We start from the raw sequence: 5,341 nt of genomic DNA, 5'->3' as shown, positions 1-5,341 counted from the left end.
CTTCTGCTGAGCTGTGTTTTAATTTTTTGGAGTAGTCCCTGAGCCTGTTTGTGATGTTAAGTGCATCTTAGGGGCGGAAAGAATTTGGTTGTAAATCACTGCACATGTCTGAGTTGCAGAAGGATAGATTAGGTCTTAATGCTGAAGGGGTGGCTTCATTTTATTTTCTACTCTGTACAATCAGGGTCGATACGGCATCAGTAGCCATCAGATTGTATTTATAGGAGGGCTCTGAGTGGGGAGCAGGATCTGAAGCGTTACCACATCTGTCTTATGCTGCTCATCTTGAGGCTCAGATCTGGGGTACTTTTAGGTGGGGGTGTGTTGGTATGCAGGCAGAGAGTGCATGGGAAAAAAAAAAAGGGGGGGGAAGAAAAATAAAGGAGGAGGAAAAAAGAGGGAGCTTTGCTATCACATTCTTTTCACACACTCTTCAGCCTTCATTACTGTGCCTGTGTCTGCAGGTAGCTTCCACCTGCTGTGGTTTGCCATGAAATGACAAGGCATCCTCTTTTGTCTGAACCTGACAAGGATGTTGCCAGTCATCACAGACATCTAATTTCTTTCCCTATCACTTTTACAAAGATTGCACTAACGGGCTGTTTGGAAGGGGAGATCATCACTGATCTCTCTCAACTTTCTGTTTCATTAAAACAGACCTCCAGGCATAAGGGCAACATTGAGAACATGGCAACTCATTCACAAAGCAGCATCGCTGGCACCGTACCATGAGTTTTAGTGGATTATGGATGCATTCTGTGGATGGCTAACAATGCTATTACACAGATGCTTTATGTTGTTCAAATGGAGATGGTACTAGTAACATTTGTTTTGGGGGTGAGGAATTCTCCCCACTCCAGCCACTTTTGTCTGTCACAGCATCAAAAAAAAAAAAAAAAAAAAAAAAAAAAAATTTACATTTAATCTTGACAATGTCCTCTACCTTCAAGAAGGATTCATCGTGAAAGAATGGTATTGCCATAGCAACGAGGAATTTTTTCAGACGGCTATAAAACTGGTGAATTTCCAAGACACAAAAGCTTGTTCAGAGCCCAGAAGTACCTGGATAGAAAACAAAACAGATGGTAAATTCTCTACAGCTTTTGCAGAATCATTTTTTGCCAGTTATTCTCCACTTTCCCCTATGTCCTTAATGTTTGTTTTACAATGAATTTGTGATCCGTGACAGATTCAAGACTCCGCTCGGTGGAACTGGAAGTCAGCACCACCAGAGCCTGTTCACATGAACAGTTAATCTGTAAAGGACAGGAAAGTTGCTAAGCTGCTCTGAAAACATCAGTGATCTTCCTTAGATTCTCAGCCGTCGGAAGCATTTCTTAATACTGTTATACAGAATGATATTCTCTAAAGCTTAAAGAGTTGTGATTTTGGGAACTCACCAAGCAAAAGGTCTGTCTCATAAATGACTTCCAACGATGCACCTGGCTGCGGCGGGTGGAGGAAGCAAGCAGCCAACTAAATGTGAATGATAGAGCGAGCTTCAACTTCATTGAAAGAAATCACACCTTAGATAAGCACTCTACAGTAATCATGCACACTACTCACAAATCTATTGGATACGTGTGAAAAGCTACATTATAATATCCCAGCCCCTTGTGGCGTCTCAGGCATGTCACAACACCTTCCCTCTTCTGAACCTGTTTTTCTCCCAGGGCCGTTCCTTTATCATACACAAGGCCATACTGTACCTCAGTTTCTCTCTTTGTTAACATAACAGCCCTTTGTTAGCATCACTGTACCCTGGGTTTTTTCCTTTGTTTACCTCAGGTGGCTGCAATCAGCTTCTGCAGAGACCCATGGCCTTGCTCTCTGCAAGCCGTTCTCCAACACCTGGCCATTACTGCAACCTGAAATTTGGCTCAGCAGGGAAGTTTTCTTTGGCCATGAAGGGTTTTAAACTCTGAAGGATGGTCTGCTACTAACACTAAAATAATAATCTACTTCTGCAAAAGGATACATATTGCCATATATCACAAATTCTTGCCGTGAACACATATTATCTTCACATGTATCAACACTTCACACAAGCAAAATAAATTTTTCTTCTGATAGGAGTGACAGACCTGTACACAGACTCCATGTGGTACCTGCTTTTAGATTTTAATTTTATTTAGAAGATAATGGCTGACACCACTGCGATTTTTTCATAGGAAACGTTTGCAAATTTTGTTACAGCTCTCCATCTGGGCAAATAAGAATAGTAACAAAAAGATTCTGAACGCAAACTTTGATCTGGTTAGGCTGGTTCTAGTGAGTTCCACTGCCCAGGGGAGTGAAACAGTGTCAGCACAGGCTTTGGTAAGAAGGAGTTCTCCATCCCTGAAGCATCAATGTGGCATTTTTCAGAGAGAATGAAAACTGGTTATTTTCATATAAATGGGGTTCTCCACATATATCAAGTATTAGTTATCGCCTTAATCATCACTTACTAGACATAACTTTTTGCTTTTATTTCTGACAATCATGAGAACTATCAGATTTTGCAACAGCTACACAAGAGGAGGCATCCAGCTTAGTCTTACCACCACTTCATAAAGTACGGCTGTACAAGTGGTAGAAAAAATGTTTTACAGTTCAGCTGATTTGAGACTGACTTCCTAAAATTTGGGAGGAAAAGGCAGAAATAAGTCTTCAGTTACATTTTTCATACTGTGCTTCTTTCCATTATCTGTTGTTGTTTTTCGCAGTATAAAAATTGAAGGTTTAGCATAAAGAAATTATGACGATGTTCATGCTATCAAGTTCTCATCCTACTTCTTATATTTTAATGGGATTTTTTTTTCCCTTGGTTTTGGTAAGCAGAACCTCTGGCTCCTCCTGGACTCACTGCCACCCTCCCCCGTGCAGACACGCACCCCTGCTCTGCACATACTGGGACTGCTCAACTTGAGAATATTGCAGTCTGGCAGCAAGGAACTGGAGGAGAACTTCACCCCAAACCCTGGGCTGCTGCGCCCTGACGGTTGGCACCACTTTTGTGTTACACCTCGGGAATGTTAATTTTGCCATTAAGTTAATTTCTTCTCTAGTTTTCTGGTCCTTAAGCTGCTTGTCAACTTGTTTTAATGCAGAAAAAGTGATTTACTACATCTAGCAAGGATGCTAAGAGGGAATTGGACGTAACCTGACTATTTTCATGATGGAGTTTGCCAGTATCAGATTTTAATTCGTAACCAGCACATTTTCAGTTGTAAACCACTGTTCTTGAGCATATTCATCATCACTTAAATGACCATTTTAGCCTTCCATTTGCCAAATGCCTGCAGGGGAAGTAATAACTACAGTTAAACCAGAAAATAGTTACAATATGCCCTGTGTCTAAGTTATAAAATGAAATGCCATGTCGTGAGTGGAAGAAATGAAAACCACCCGCTATTTCAAGCCAGTTACTATCAGTGATTATTTGTGGTAGGTCCTTAACGAGAATGCGTATTACACAGCGTTCACAGAAAGACTGAGACAGATTTTCTCCTTATAATTTTTGGTTGTCTTTAACTTGTGATTTAACAAAGTGTTTTCCTAAGATGTGTCACTGTTCTTTGCTGCACAATGAACTACAAAGCAAAAGCCATGGGACAGTGGCCTGTGGCAGTAGATTCTGACTCTTGGCCATGCTTCCAACTTGCAAGGGAGAAATGCAGCCTGCTCTTCATGACCCGAAGATAGATCTTGGGTAGTTGGTTTTAAAAAGAAAAAAATAAAAGTTATTTTTTCATTCGGTGGAGAAGTGACTTATTCTTATAAAATAACAAATACTGCAATATTCTGATACTCCTGTATTAGAATACAGCAGAAGTCTATGAGGTTATTTTCATTATTATGTCACATTTAACTGATGCTCAGCCGCTCTTCCTTCTCACAGCAGTCCTTCTGCTGAGATCATTCACTGTCCTTCTGCTTAGATTTTTCACTGTCTCTGGATCAAATCAGGCGTTAAAACAAACAAGTATTTATACTGGAATATTTTTCAGAAAGCATCCTAATTCCTCATCCCAGCTTTCCTTGTTCATCCAGAGACAGTTCAAGTCCCTTAGAGCTACTGTAGTAGTGTTTGGCACTGCTGAACTGGGGAGTAGTAATCACATTTCATTTCTTTATTTCACTGTTATTAGGCAGCATTTTTAGGACTGTTACAGCACCATATGATGACAATCAGCAAATGGGTGATGAAGGGGAGACAGGAAATTCCCCACTCCCTTCCACACTAATATTTTTAACAATATGCCTTTAATGAAAAAAAAAAATAATCTACTGTTTTATGTTGTGAAAACTAAGATACTTCTCAAATTATGAGTTTGAACCAATGGCACCTCATTTGCAGGAGGTGTAAATGGATGCCATAAAAAGAAAAGAAATTCCTGGTTTTAATTACACAATTGGTATTTTTATTGGAGTGTCTTCAGAAATGAATTATGGACGGTCTTGGATTATGACAGGCATTTAGACAATTATGTAAGGTCTCTGAGAGCAAGGAACTATAGGAAGAATGTAATATCAGTAACTGCACCTTAACTATTAATTCTCCACTGAACAAACGCTGAATAAACCCCAACGTGTAGCGCTAAAGCAGTCAACTTTACATCAGCTCCAGAGATGTGCAATAGTACCTTGATTATAATAAACATTATGTGTTTAGATTTTTCTTGTTCAAATAAATAATAAGTGCAGGGAAGGTCAGCTTAATTGGTGAGGAAAATTAAATTGTTAATGTTCTGTGACATTACATTTCACTGTGGTATTTTCTAATGCCAAGGACATTTAGTAACTGATGAAAAAAACCAAAGTTCACAGTAATGATTAGCATTAAGTAAATTTTCCTTTCCTTTGACTATGTAGGCTTCATGCTTTTGCAGGAACGCTGAAAAAGATCACACAGTGGAAGAGGTACGGAATAATCATATAAAGATAACAAAATGTAATTTTCTGAAATTAGAATCTCATTATTAATAGTTAAATACTGTTTTTTTTATTCATTAAGTGTTAAAAAGATGAGAAAACTTGAATTTCGGTATAAAAATTCTGTTATCCTAGAACCTTATCCTTCGCCCGTGCAATAATTGTCTCTTCATCTTAATACAACTATCACGGAGATGTATTTGAAATCCATATTGATTAATTCATGCACACTGTGACTTGATAGCTAATTCTTTTGTCAGCTTGCTGGCGTTCGAAGAAAACGTCTGATCTTATTCCTCTGATGGAATGATTTTTACATCAATTTTCTAACAGGGCGATCCTCACTTGTATTAACTTGCAGGACCAATGTTTAAGTCTGTAGCTCTGTCATGCCAGCAGAGATGATTAAGCTTCCCCCCCCCCC

This window comes from Athene cunicularia, assembly GCF_003259725.1.
Source record: "Athene cunicularia isolate RWA chromosome 9 unlocalized genomic scaffold, athCun1 chr9_part1, whole genome shotgun sequence".
Classification (NCBI taxonomy): domain Eukaryota; kingdom Metazoa; phylum Chordata; class Aves; order Strigiformes; family Strigidae; genus Athene; species Athene cunicularia.
The sequence above is the reverse complement of the archived record's forward strand: the minus strand, read 5'-3'. Positions refer to the sequence as shown.